The sequence below is a fragment of the Numida meleagris genome, chromosome 2, assembly GCF_002078875.1.
Source record: "Numida meleagris isolate 19003 breed g44 Domestic line chromosome 2, NumMel1.0, whole genome shotgun sequence".
NCBI classification, from domain to species: domain Eukaryota; kingdom Metazoa; phylum Chordata; class Aves; order Galliformes; family Numididae; genus Numida; species Numida meleagris.
In genome coordinates this window covers 11,083,358-11,098,654 of record NC_034410.1, presented here as the reverse complement: position 1 = coordinate 11,098,654, position 15,297 = coordinate 11,083,358, and positions in this window count along the sequence as shown.

Below are 15,297 nucleotides of genomic sequence, written 5' to 3'. Positions count from 1 at the left end.
GCTATCTGGTGTTATTCTCCTTGGTGCACAGCTCAGATTTCTTTGCTCATTTCCAACTCAGAGTTCTTGCTCTGTGCATGATTACTGGGCTGCCATCACCTTTTCAAGCATGCTTTTTCAATGTAATAGTTATACAGAAATTATCCCAGTGAAAGTAGAGAAACAGGTAGATAAACTAACAAATGAAAATCCAGAGGTAACTCTATATCTTCATTCGAACTCACCATGAAAGTGACCTTTGCCCTGATCTGGAAGACAATTTCTCTTAATGGTAAATAGTATTATTCTAAAGGACAAAACTGCAGTTTAACAGTATAAAGGTTTTCACTTAACAGCACCACTTCTATGCTGGAGCTCATAGCAAATTTTAATCCTTCTGCAAATCTTTAAATCCTTTCCCTCCTATGTAAATTTCTTCACACTTTAAGCTTTCATTCCACTGGCAGGACACATTTTTCCCTGTCTGTGAATCAGAAATAGTATTTCAAGGACCTTGAGAAGTCAGCTAGTGCAATTTCTCCCCCAGCTCAAACTCAGCTCTCAGTCACTCCTCACAGTGTTTTCAAACTTTTTTTTCAAAACATCAAATCAGGGAGAGAATGTATTTTTCCTAGCAAATCTGTCTATTAATCTATCCTTTATAAAACATTTCTAGTATTTTTTCCAAATCTCCACTGTTATAGCTGACAGCTACTGGTGGTACCTTCTGAAACATGCTCAGCAGAAGTGTGGGCCTGGTTCTGCATACAGGAAAGCTGCAACTCCAAATAAGCACCAATCTATCCTTGTTCATTTCAATGAAGGGGTTACTCTGAAGCTTATGTGGATGGTTCGTTAAGTGTTAAGAGCTGCTAATGACTTCATTTCTATTAGTTTGGGCAGGAGCGTCATTCTGACGTGACTTATATATAATTGTTAGATGCTGGTGAGGAATAGGGACATAAAACAGACAGTACTGATTTTTTGTCTTTCTCCAGTGTTCTGTCTTAAACTTCAGTTGGTGTGCTGTTTTCACATTCATCCTTAGAAAATGAATGAAATAATTCTGTATCAACAAGCAAATAGCATTTGGTATGTTTGTGAAAAGGGGCTTGAAGTTTGAGGTACCATTTTCATTTCACCTATTGAAGGCAGAGGAGTTGGATGACACAACCTCTTAAAGTCCCTTCCAACTCAAAAGATTTTGCATGTACACAAATAAACATGCTTTGTTACTATAATGCAAATAACTATTAATTATCATCATAATCAAAGAAGTGAGAGTCTTATTTTCTCTGAATTTATTCATACTTCTCAGTTCCTGGCACAGAGCATTTTCTAATAAATAATTTAGACTATTTCTGTGTCCTCTAAGACTTTATCTCCACTGCACAGATTCCTGTTCAATATCTTTGGGAAAGAACATTTTCATGTCATTACAAGGAGAATAGATATTACAAACTGTCTCTGAACATTAAGAGAACTAGAAGGAAAGAATGGAATGTCTTCCTTTTTATTTTGGCTCTCACTAAAATTATCCATCAACTCTGTTTATATTTATATATTTAACAAGTGTTAAATTTGAGTGGATTTATCCTGACTACAATCTAAACCACTTAAGGAATTTTAAGCCAAGGCAGAACTTTATCTGTCATTAATTTGAATTATTACTACTTGTGTCAGCACTATTTAAAAGGAATCAATGAGAGTTTCTGAAGAAAAAGCCTTGTCATCTACTCCCAAATGGACTAAATTAATTAAATTGTTGGAGCCAAATCTATGACATGTTTTATATATTGTTGCTTTCTATGGATTTGCTGCTGACATTGATTGGATTGAGAAGATGAGCTTTTTTAATAAGATAAAAAGGAGATAAGTTGGCTGTTTTTTTGTTTGTTTGTTTAATTTTTAATGATTTTGTAGAAATTAATGTCAGTAGTAGAATTTTTCTAGCTAAGCATGCCAAGGCCCTCACATTTTTAAAGAAAGATGGGAGAAGATATTTTATTATTTAATTCATCACTTCCCAAATGTACAACCTGGGGAAGACAGCTCTTTCATGAAGTGCATTAACTTGCTGGGAAATAAAATGTTTTTTGACTGGAGCTCACACTCCCAGGATTTTCTCCTATCAAGGACTGTAAGTGACAAAAGAGTGTGAGAGGAGGAACTGCTAATTTTGTAAGCATCACAGCTTAATAGAGAGAGAAAATATGCATTCACCTAAGCTAAATTGTGTTTTAAATCTTTAAGGGGTGATGTGCAAAGGCTTATGTTAGTCCAGGGATTTTAATCTCCCCCTTGACTCCTTTCATAAAAAAAATACAAAGAAACATAGTCTGGACTGTTGTCTGAAGGAGTTCAGGTTGACCTTAGTCCTTTGAACTCCTGCTGGAGACCTCTTCCTGCCCTGAGAGGGACCTCTCTGTGGGCAGCATCATATGCTTCAGCTACTTTTTGAGAATACATCCGGAGTTTCTCCTCACAGGATGGGAACATACCTGCAGATAATCCAGGTGTAGATGTGGAGGGTAAAGCCAGATTTCTGTCTGGCACTGTAGGGGAAAAGTGACCATCATCTCTGGTGACTGACTGGATCTCTACATATGTAGGACAGACTCTTAAAGAGGATAGATTTAGGTTGGATATAAGGAAAGTGTCTTTTACAGTGAGGGTGGTGAGGCATTGGAACAGGCTGCCCAGAGATACGGTGGATATCCTGTCCCTGGAGACATTCAAGGCCAGGCTGGACTAGACTCTGAGCAACCTGATCTAGCTGTGGATGTCCCTGTTCATTGCAGGGGAGTTGGACTAGATGACCTTTAAGAGTACCTTCCAACTCTAAAGATGCTATGATTCTATGACATCACCCCCAGACTGCAGCTTCACAGTAAGAAGGGGTGACACAAAAACCTCCCAAGTAGGCATTGCCCACAGTTCTGTAGGTGGGCTCCATGTTGCTCCTCCTGCTCCACCAGCTGTGAGAAGGGCACATAGGTGAGTGGCCTCGTGAAGGCTCTTGCCCTGCCCCTTGTAGTACATGAGCGGGATTAAGCTGGCTGCCTTTGCACAGTTCAGCCTACAACTCATCATGGCTTTTCTATAGGTTGTGCAAGAGGAAAGAGGGGACACAGTCTGGCTGCCTCAACAGCAACAAGCATTTTCATTATTCTTGCAAAATCATTATCCATTTCTAGGATATAGGAAGATGTAACCATTTGGCAGGGACCCAAAAGGATATGCCTAAATCTCCTTGTATGCTCAGAACACAATAGCATCGGATGTTGTTCCATGACTCAGACCCTTATGCAATGCAAACAAATAAAAAAGATGAATAATGATTAAAAATTGGCTATATAAGAGGCCTTGGATCTTACTCCTACTTGCAGTAAAGACTGGGCTTTAAAGATGCCTTGTGTTGCACAAAGGTGATGTAGCAATAATTATAGCCTGTTAAATTTTCCCAACTTACCTTCTGGAAATGCTTTTTTTACGTCTCATTGCATTTCAGGAAAAAAAAAAAAGGTATTTGCAGTCTTGCCAAAGATAACGGGAAACAAGAAAAGAAGAAAAATGAAAAAGAATGTTAATGTCTATTTTAATTACTTCTGTATCTTCCAACTAGATAGGTTTGCACAGTTAATTGCAAAAATGATTAAGACAAATGCTATTAGTCACCATTTAAATCCTTTTTAGAATAGGAGAAATGTTGATAATGGGAATAAGCTTAACCCAGGCCATCACACTTTACCAACAATAGATTTACTGTCTAGAAGGTAACTGAAGGAGCTGAAAAAACTGAAGTGCATGTTTTAAAGCTGCAGTACAATTGGTTCTCTGGAAATTCTTTCCTGAGAAGGACTAGGGCAGTAAGAGGAACCTGGGTCAAGGTTTCCTGCGTTTTGACCTTCTCTTTTTTACAGAGATTGAGTTGAAACCAGAATAAATATTTAGTCTTTTCCTAGTATTTTTTTTTAATTTTCAGTGATTAAACAGTATTAACAAAGGGAGAGAAGCATCAGTGCAGGAATCTAAATAAAGGGAAAGGCATTAGTTCTTGGTATGGAGAGGACTGAAGAAATAAGCAGCCAATTCTGATTTTGACATGAAATCCTCAGTGCTCATCTTTGGTGTTTAGCTATTTTTATTTTGCTGCTCAGTGGCAGTCAGTCCAGGTACCATTACACACATCACAGGTGTTTGGGTACAAATCATCATTACTGATGTTGAAGGTGTGGTTGCTATCTTATCAGGCTGGGAAAGGTACCTCAGCAGAGCTCTGGGACCATAGTATTTCAGCTGCAAAATTCTCTCTAGAAGGTTAGACCCTCCAAAATTTCTATTTAGCACCTGGCCTGAGTGGCCAAAGACTGAACTAGAGATAATAGTGTCCCCTCAAATCTTTCTTCTACTGTCTGTTTCTATCTCTGTGTTCTCTCCCGCTATGAACAAGTTGATACGTATTCAGAAAATCTTTTCAATGTTGTCATTTGTAGTTTGGCTGTGTTGGTTTTCTCCCTAAGCCCAACTGTAAACTGAATTAAAGCATGAAAGAAGGCAATTTTAATCTTAGAAATATAGTAGAAAATGGCTTGGATTTTCAATTGGTTTGTTTTGATTTTGTTGGAGTGTTTTTTTCTGACTGACTTCACAGGATAAAAATTCAGTGGGTAATCACTGATATAAAAATGGACTTAAATGGGCCCATGTTCTGCACAGGCTTTATATTGTCTTTCTATCATGTCCATGTCATGAAAACACTGAAGAAATCAATGGAACAGACACTAATAAAAGACTTCAAAAATGTATTAGTTGTTTCTGCAGTTGCTAGGGAATAATATGTACATTTTATTCTTTGTTTAATCTTTTTGTACCAATATTTTGTTTTTAATTAATGTTTATGGCTTTTGGCATTCTCCAAACAGATCAATAACATCATGTGTCCTTTAAGGTTGTTTCTGGGAGAAGTGCTGACACTTTCAGAACATTCTGAGGGAGGAGTTTGTGTGTGACCAAGGTTGTTTGTCCATTCACTGTGAAGGCACAAGGATGAAAAACAAGACAAACTTGACATTTCTGGAGACTATTGGGTTGTTTGTCTCATAGAGAAAACGAGGCTGACATTTTAAAGTATGCAATGAATGGTATGTAAGTAATGCTGTGCCACCGATTTACTGTGCCATAAGCCAAAGTGATCTGTTTGATTTCACAAACAGCAATTTTCTGGACAAAGCACGATAATATGTTCTAGCAAGCTAGTACACTTACAAAGATTAAGTACAAATATTAGAAAATATTTTACAGCGTTCCTGACTTTCTTGCACAATCTCAGGCTGCTAACTTAGGAGAAGTATAAGTGTAAGAAAAGCTTCTCTGCATATTCCCACCTGTGTACCTAATGTCCTTCCTATGAAACAAGTGGCAGGTATCTCATGCTGCTGAAAGAGCCCGGGGAACAGTGTCTGAGCTATGGGCTTCTTCAGGACTGAACGCTCTTCCTTTATGTGGTAGGAATATGGATTAAAATGACATAAAATACCTAAGAAATGCTAATGACTGGCTAATCTAGATTAAATTCTCTCCCTGCCACAGAAACATCTTAGGCCAATTTTTGGCTTTATTGTGTTAGGAAAAAAGGGATAAGGAAAAAGTTTTTAATTTATTTTTATCACTTTCCCCTCTCATGCATATTTTTATTTTTGATAGTTTGCCATAGGTATTTCTGCTAAGATTCCTGCTGGGCTGTTGTGGTGTTTTCATTTCTGCTCCTTTTTTACTTTTATCCTCTTTGTCTGACATGGTGTTTATCCTGACTGGAACAAAGGTCATTTCCAGGCTTGTGAGTCTCTGTTAGCTTTCTTTCCAGAAGAAAATTTCCTTGAAAATTTTATGGGAACTGCTGTGAGAAGTGTTCCAGGTGTATCCTCTCACCCCTACCTACTGTAGCCCCAATTTGTGACTTTGAGTAACCCTGAGTTTCACTCCAGATCATACAATTTTAGCAGTCTACACTAAGAGCCACTGACACAGTTGAGATTTTAAATCTGTTAAATTTTTCCAGCTTGGATTTTTTTTTTTTTTTTTTTTTGTATTAAAATGTGGGGTGTTAGGAAACATTATCATCAGCTTCTTACCTCCAACGAAAGCCTTGTTCATGCGTAGGAAGTGTGAATCTGTTTGGATTCCAAACACGCACCCGCATGCCCGGGGAATCTTAATGAAGGAGTACACCACCAGCCCCTATACATTTATTTTTCTTAAATATATTCCAGAAGAATCGAGTAGGTTTATAAATATTACCATGCCATTAAATCATAATAGTAGAACAGAGATTTTACTGAACCAGAAAACAAGCAAATGAATAGAGGCAGAGAGATGACAGCCTGCTGTGAAACCAATGGTTACAAATTGGTTTCCTCTAGTCGCAGTTGCCTTTAACTGCTTTAGATTCTCAGCAGCTTTTCATTAAGGATCTCCACGTGCCCTTTTGAAGAAGAAAGTGCATGACCCTTTTATTTTTGGAAATGCATGTACAATGTGCATAATATCAGCTCAAGATTGGCAAATTGGAAAACCATTATGTAATGTATTTTAGGGACCAGTTTTACAAGGCAAGATCAGTTTCCAACAACATATGAGTAAGCCACACAGTACAATTTTATTAGTTTATTTATTTGTAGTATTTAGGCAACTTGTATTTTGGGTTGAATAACTAATTATTTGATAAGATTTTGGCTCATTTGGTTTTACGAACTTTTTTTTTTTTTTTTTTGTAGTAGAAACTTCCTTAAGAAATACCTGCTTGCAGAAAAATATTTCTTTTTAAGGAAAGTGCCATGCTCTCAACCAATTTTTTGTTTGCTTGCTTTTGTTTTTGATTGTCAATGTATTCAGAATGTTCAGGTTGGAGTTCTTGGTATACGTTTGGGCATATATTTTTATATATTTTTGAAACTTTCTTAGTTTGGTATTTTATTTTTAAAAACAGCTGTTTTGTTGTTTCATCCCTTTTCATGGAATAAAAATTAGTTCCTGATCAACTTCAAGAAATTAATATTTAATTAGGAATCGGATACTATATTTAAAGGTATTTCCCATCAGAAGTTATTACTGACCCTCAGGACTGCCTAGGGTTTGGATCTGGTCCATGTATTGTTCATAGCAATTCAAAGAATTGGTAATGGGAGGAACTATCAGTGCAGACAGCATTGCCACTAGAAGCAAGTAATGTTGAGTTTCTGGAAATAACTGTTATGCAGAGATTTTCCCAAAAGTCTGTGAGGTTAATTTTTGGTTAAACAGTCTCTGTCATAGCAGCTCACCTAAATAAGCTAATCCCGATGTTACAGAAATTGGAAAGTAATGCTCAAAAGAGAATCTTTCATCCTTAGCAGGATTTATGGTATGGAAACTGCTGAACACTTCATAGTGTGCTAGCTTGTGACCCAGGGTTCACAAGTACAAAGGAATTGCAAAGGTATATGATAATACAGGATAATAGTTTAATTTCTGAGGTTGTCTGAGTAGCTATAAAGTTAATATCTAATCTCTTCCCCCACCTACTAACCCACAAGATCAAAGCGGGTCATGCAGTTCTGGAAATAAAGAATTGCCTAGTAGTTATGGATATCATTCTCCAAATTATTTCTATGGGAGGAATAAGGCTTGAAGAGATATTGACATATGTGATAGATCAGACACAGTTATAGTTCCTAGTTAGGGTGACTAAGCAAGACCTGAGCTGGGCACAGAGCTTCCAGCACTTTCAGCTCTGGGGGTGACCTACATTCTTTGGTTTGATTCAAGACATGTAATTTAGTATTATGCATGAAGAGAACTCATGTTGAATTATAAATGTTTTGGCCCAGGACTTCTGCTCATAAATGAATATCTGAGTAGATCTACTAAAGAAAACAAAAGTTTGAATCTGACTCTCTGTGTTTCTTCATCTCAGTATGTGGTGCTCCAAAACTGTCCTCAAGGTAATAAGTAACCCTTTCTGCAAAGCATCATTCCCTCACACTAATTTCAAGTTGGATCCCAGACATACTGGTCAACCCTATCTAGAAAGAAAAAACTCTGGAGGGAATTCTAGAGCACAGAGCTGGAGTCTAACCACCTTGAGAGCCTTTGCAAGAGCACAAATAAATTGACTTCTGTTTGGTCTGTCTTTGTCTGAACTTACCACTAATGCATTTTGAACTAACATCATTAGCAATTTGCTGCAGCTGCTCTAGCTTGACAGAAACCCAGGACTGTCATTGAGATTTTACAGTAGAGCTGCTCTAGAGATCTTAATGCTTCTCTGTATTAAAATCCTTGTTATCTCTGTTAACTTTTATTTACTCCTCCTGTCATAATGCCCTCCAGTAGGCTAACAGTGTGAAGGACACTTGGACCCATCAATACTCTTTTGTGGACTTGCTTAGTAGGAACGTCAGGGCAAATCTTCAAAAAGCAATGTTCAAAAGAGAGGCTTCACAAGAAGCCTGAGAAATGCAAATCCTATTTAAATAAGGAAATGATGTTCTTCAGTGATTTCAATAAGACTAGCTTGAGCAAGCCAGGAATGCAAACGGAATCAAAAGACATACAGTCTGGCTTGACTGCCAATAATACTGTATGTGTTGTGAAGAAACTGTAAATGACAATGAACGAGGACGGCTCAGAGCTTTTACATGAAAGGGACCAGTGGAGTGTGATTTGGGCAAGGATACCATTGGTTCTGGGCCACTGAGATTATTTAAGAAATGACCCATCCTCCCAGGTTGCCAGTAGTGTTTGTGAGTACAAGCAAGGATAAGTCAGAAGGGGAAAAAAATCCTCACATTTAAGCTCATACAGCTACTGTATAAACTGAACTCATTATGCCGCCATTTTTTTGTTTTCTTTTTAAATGTCTGTCTCTCTTATTCAGAATAGACCATTGAGGGCTGCTTCTGTATTTATCCAGACTTCAGGGCCAGTTGCATGAATTCCAACTCTCTCATCAATAGTGTATAAAACACTGAATGAGTATGGGAGGAACCAATCAAATAATGTGGGCAGAGCTGGAATTCATTCTAATTTCCTACATACTCTTGCCTAATTGACAAAGAAAGAATAACAGAGGATCAATTGATATAAAAGAATACCAGTGAGATAGCTGAATAACTTTGAGGCAGTTTCTACATTAATAATACAAACATCAACAATTACAATTCTTACTGTTTATTATCTTTTATTGCCTATGTGTTATAGTTGTTCTCATTTCTAAACCAAAGACCTCATTGTCTGAGAAATATACCAATATTACTAGTTACTATCCAGACATTTAGATTTCCTGTAACACACTATACACAACATTTGATCAAAACGGTGGCCAGTGGCTCTGATATACACGAGGTAAGGCTTGTTTCACATATAATAATAAAGTTACTCCTACTTGCAATTACTTGGGCAAAATTACCTGCATGTAGTAATTGAAAAAGACATCATATTAAGTCTCATTTCACACTCTCTTTATTGATTCTGTGATGCCTCTCTTAAAAGAGTACAACAGTCCACGTTTCAGGGGGGAAAATGCATCAGAAAAATAATCTTGGTGGTCATATTTTTATAATGTTTTGGTAGCTCTGATCACAATAAAGCTTAAATGCTGTTTCAGTATTGCTCTTAGACAAACACTTTAATAGTAAAGGTGAAAGTTACTAAATGTATTTTTTTTTGTCTAATGGAGCAGAATGAAAAAATCTAAAAGATCAGGGAACACACTGAAATTTCAAAGTGAAATATGATATAATTAATGGTTATTTTAAATTTTAATAAAGTTCCAAATCGAAAAAAAAGAAGTATCAAAGTCCTGGAAATCTGTCAGTTTACACTGGTTAAAGATCTGTTGCATGGTCATGCTTGATGATGTGCCATAAACTGAAAGAATACAAAAATATTATGTACTCTAATTTTAAAATATTTGGCCATAAATATACTATCTTTTAACATGGAATAATGCATGTGTACTATGGAAGCATTCTGATTATTATAAGTATCTTTAAAAAGATGTGTATCAGTTTATTCTAGCAGCAAATACTAGATTTACTTAGATCTTCACAAGATCAATTGTGCAGCTTTCCTAAAGGAATGAATATTAAAAAGCTGATATCTCACACAGTGCCTGCAAAGATTAGAATAGCTTACCAGTGTACATCAAAGATTTATCCACCTTAAGCTCCTACAAGAGAAGTTGTTTTTTTCACACTTGCACATGCTATGCATGCATAAACAAGTAATGTTGAGCTGAGATGAAGGGGAGGTGAGGTATAACTGATGCCAGAAAGACAATACACAGATGAGAAAAAATGCTATTTCATAACATCTAGATGCCATTTTCACAGTTAACAGATGTAGGCGGAAGCATTACTGTCTTAACGCAGGAATATTTATTTGACTATTCTTTATCTGTCTTCCCTCCCTCTTTGCAACTGTAAATTTAAAAATGATTATATGATTAGGTGACACCCTCCTACAGATAGAAAGGGGATGCTTATTCTGTAAATTAGTTTTATTTGTCATTAATTGCATTGTGCTGGGATTCACAAGTTAACAAAGTATATTTAAAGTATTACCAAACTCAATCATCTGGAAGGATATTTAATATCAAAATCAGTGTCAGATTAGTTCATGGATCACTGTTAAGCTTGAGTAAATTTTGGAAAAAGAATGCTGCTTGTGATAAGAGAAACACACTGCTGGCAGAAGAGCTGGACCCTTCTAAGTCTTAATAATCATTTCTTCACTCTTAAGGTATTCCTCAAACCTGTTATAAAACAGGAAAATTCCAGCTGAGTCCACCAAGACATGGCCAATGCCAAAATAGTGCTGAACACTTCCAGAGCTGAGAGTGTTATCTGAGAAGCTATATTTTTGATGGAGGCAATCGAATTATCCACCTCTAAGGAGAGCTGTTTTATGCTTAGCCATGAGACAAGGGTTTTCAAGAGTTGTCATTTTTCACATTCAGGTTTCATACAGTGTGCTTGCAGTGACACTCTCATTGTAATGAGACAGACAGAAATAGCTGTTCTAGGCATCTCTACAGAATTATCGAGAAAAAGAAGCATAATTAAACACCTAACTGGTTTTCCCTCAGTCTCTTTGCTTCAGTTCTTTACTAAATTTTGAAAAGCATGTTGAGATCTATGGAGTAAATCGTTCATATAGAAATATTTTTTATTTACTGAGGAACTGTTTTGTTGTCCACACATTCAAATGTTATGTTTTGTGCAGATGATGCTTTTATACTACAAAAACTCAGAAATATACTGAAAATATTAAAGCCCACTGTTGCATGTCTCATAGGAAAAAAAAAAAAAGAATGTTGATGGTTAAAAGCAGGCAACAGCTACTATTTTAGTCTAATTACAGGTTTTTAGCAGTTCTGTTAGTCATTAAGTTAATGCAAGTCATGGTAGTGTCAGCCCATGTTTTGACAGGACCTGACCAAAAAGTTTCTTGGATAAAATCTGAAAGGCAGGGTAAAAAGGAAAGACTGTCCTGTTTGTTGGTATTTTAGAAATTAGGCTTTCATTCCTGGAAAAAGTTTAAACAAAAAACAGGATCAAGCACAGCAGAAGACATGACCAATCTATCCAATATGAAAACAATTTTGTCAGAAAAAAAAATATTTTTAATACATTCCTTTTTTTAAAAAAAAAAGGGGGACAAAACATAACAAATGCTGTTGTGAGTCAACTAAAAATCTCTAACCTTTTGGAGAAATAGAAATGTAGAAGTTCAATTTTATTGTAACCAAGTTAATGACAATCTGTAAAATTAGAAGTTTCATCTTCATGAAATTTACGTACATCACAAAACTCAGCAACATTCTTTATTCATATAAAGGGAAAAGCAATAATTTTATTCTATTTAATGCTATTTTATATCGGCATTGTAATATTGTTAGTATGTACTGTGATATGCTTTTGCACATTATACTGATTTCTTGGGCTGTCTAGGGGTGAAACAGCTCCTGGAAGTAATTTGCTCTCAATCTTCTAGAGATAGATATTAGTTTCCAATAAATACTTATGTTAGAAATACTTATGTTAGTATCTAAGTATGTTAGATACTTAGAGAAATTCCAAACACTGCTGAAGTTGAGTCATGAATCTCACTCTATTTCCCTATCCTCTAGAAGAAGGCAGTCTTCGGATATTGTTTGCTCTGTTACAAAAATTAAGAATGAAGTTACACTCATCACAAAACTTATTCCAATGTCTTAATAGAGGTGCATCAAAACCTTGGGGTTTATCAGACTGCTCAGTGGCAAATTTCACCTCTAGAGTAAAAAACAGGTTTCATTTAAATCATTGGAAAATGTTGTCCTTTCCCTCAGTGTAAACATTAAAAGATATAAAGCATTGATAACTAGTGATTGCTAATGACAGCAACTGGTTGTGGTACCACTATGTAAAAAATTGTCACTCATCAGGTAAGCCCTGGTAAATGAAAATGTGCATGGTTTAGCTTAACCTGAAAGCGTCCAAGTAAAAAATATTAAAATGGACTCACCAAACCATAATGACCCATCAAGCTACAGTAACATGTTCTGCTGTGTTTGTCTTTCCATACCAAGGGAATACAATGAGTTAGATCCTTTGACTAAAAATATTTTAATCAATTTCTCCTCTTTCAGATGTATTTCTTTACCATAACCTCCACTTTAAAATTATGTCCCTTTTTTGTGTCATCGTTTTAGATATTTCATTTAGTAAAAGACTGAAAATCAAGATCAATTAGAGCATCTGAATCAATTTTATGCCGAGTTCTGTGAAATTTACTGCTTATATAACATTTTTCTTATGAAACTTGATTGCTGTTTTCATTTGAAACATCAAGATTTACATAACATTGAATGAAAAAATATGTTTCATTAAATGATATCTTCATTGAAATTGTACAGTGAGGAAAAAGTAAAATTATGTTTCTTCAAACAGCATCTTATAATATAAGTTATAGAGTGAGGACAGCTTAATGGTTACCTGCCATTTCTAATATAGATCTACTTTACACAAGTAGAGTCATGCATTGAAGTTAAATGAATACATTTAAATAGGGGGAGAGTTAGCTTACTTTTTTGCTGGTGGATTTTCCTTTAGCAGATTATGAGTGTCTCATACTGCAATGAGAATGTTTATGAGTTGAAAACTAATAGCTATTACCCAATATTTGCTTTAAAACTACCAATTTACCTTTCCTTCCACTAAATTGGTGTGCTAAAATATTTGTAGAGCACATACGTTATAAACATACTCACATATAGATGAAATACAATGATTATTATCACTAGTCATGGCAATGTTAGAGCATGAGTAGACAGCAAGACATGCAAGCATCCATTCTCTCTGAATTTTCCTCATCTGAACATTGAAAACAAAAATCTCCAATTGTTCTGTGACTTTATCAAAGACACTATAATAACTAAAGTGTCATAGATAATATCATAATAGGAAAAAGCAACTAAACCTTTATGCTCAGGCATCTTACATTGTATTGTCATTGTTATGCAGACTGTGTCCAAGACCATCCTGCCTCAAGATCACAGCAATTAATGACATTTGCTTATTCCTGTGATTTCCTGCTGATCATTGTGGCAGTCTCAGAAATAAATAACACCATTCAGCAGGATTTTAATTGAACTGGCTACAATACAGAACTGGAAGGAATTCTCAAGGGACAGAAGATACACAGCTCTAAGTGAAAGCAAGCAGAAGAGGCCAGAAGCTCTTGCTTCTGTTTGAGCAACAATAATAAAAACCTACTGTATAACAGTACAATGGTCCTTCACAGACAAATCCACTGTCCTACCACCTTTTCAGTGGGCTGTGCCTTTTCATTTAGGAAGCCTTGTCTCCTTTACTTCATTCACCATCCCTCATGTGTCTCACTTTGCTTTCACCTCTCAGATTCACAGCAGCATTTGCATATGTGCCCTTCACATATCAGACCGTGTTCGTTATAGGAACTAACCTTCCAGCATTCTCTTGAGCATGACTGTAGAAATGTAGGAATTCATTACAAAACAAAAGCAAAGACCCAAGCATGAAATGAAAGTAATGTCCTCTCTATCTTGGCTCTTTTTCTCTCCATTTTCTAACTAGCTACTGGAATTGTACAAATATTTGTGATAAAGTAACTGCAGTGAAAAGAAACACAGATTTTAGTGATGCTTCATTTAGTCTGACTTGACCTTTTTTGAAAGAGGTTTATGCTACATAAAACATAAAAATAGGTCCTATTAAAATCAGGACCCCCCCCCAAACAAAACCAATTCACTACATTAAAAATTCACTTTACAACTATCAATAAGCCAGATGGTTTAGTCTTGATATCTTGGCACCTTTCTACTCATTTATATTCCTCCCTCCCTCACTCAAAAAACACTGTAATTGCCAGTACATTTTTTTCTTATTGAATTAATTTGTAACATCTTCACACCAGAAAGGAGAGAGCAGAATACTGGAGTGTGAGTCTGCAGGTCTGTAATGGAATCCAAGGCACACAGTAGTGTTTTATCTACGTGTGTTTCACAGAGTACATCTGAAGCAGTTCAGCACGAAAGCATTAAACATCATGAGGATCTATAAGTAACATGAAGCAAGACTTCTTATTTTAAAAAGTTATTACATGTAGCACAAAGAGAGACCAGTGTACTGTGTGGCCTGGACTTCCCTGTGGAGTGGTCTGGAGTGAGAAACAGGTGGAAAGGTTTATTTGTGTTGTTCACATAACCATAGATCTGAATTTTCCTCTGTTCAGGGGACATGTAGAAGATGCTTAATTACACATTATCATCCTCTAGTGAAACAGAGCGTTTGATGCCCGTGCCCTGCTAACCCCTCCTGTCCTAGAGCTGATGGATCATATTTTTTTCAATACACATCACTTAAATCCAGGAAAAAGCAGGCAGCTGAGCTTCATGAATTTTATGCACAGGTAAAGGATGAACAAGTGTACACAAGAAATAGCATACGGACTTGCAGAGCTCTATTTAAATAATATAGAAGCTTTTCTAGACATTCTTTCTGTCAGAAAAACCTCTTTCTACTTCACTGTAAATGAAGCTACAATCAAGTGAGACTTGGGCAGATGAAAACATGATCCGACTACATTTTCTCTTGTACTGGTCTGCCTAAATATACTATTATCTTCTTAAATTAAACCTGTTTTACTGTGAACATTGACAAGCCCCAAAACTGACGTTAAAGCAAAGTAAGCTGAAATGTTGAAATGTTCTTGTATCCAGATTAAAATTATTTATATCATTTACACCTGTCAATT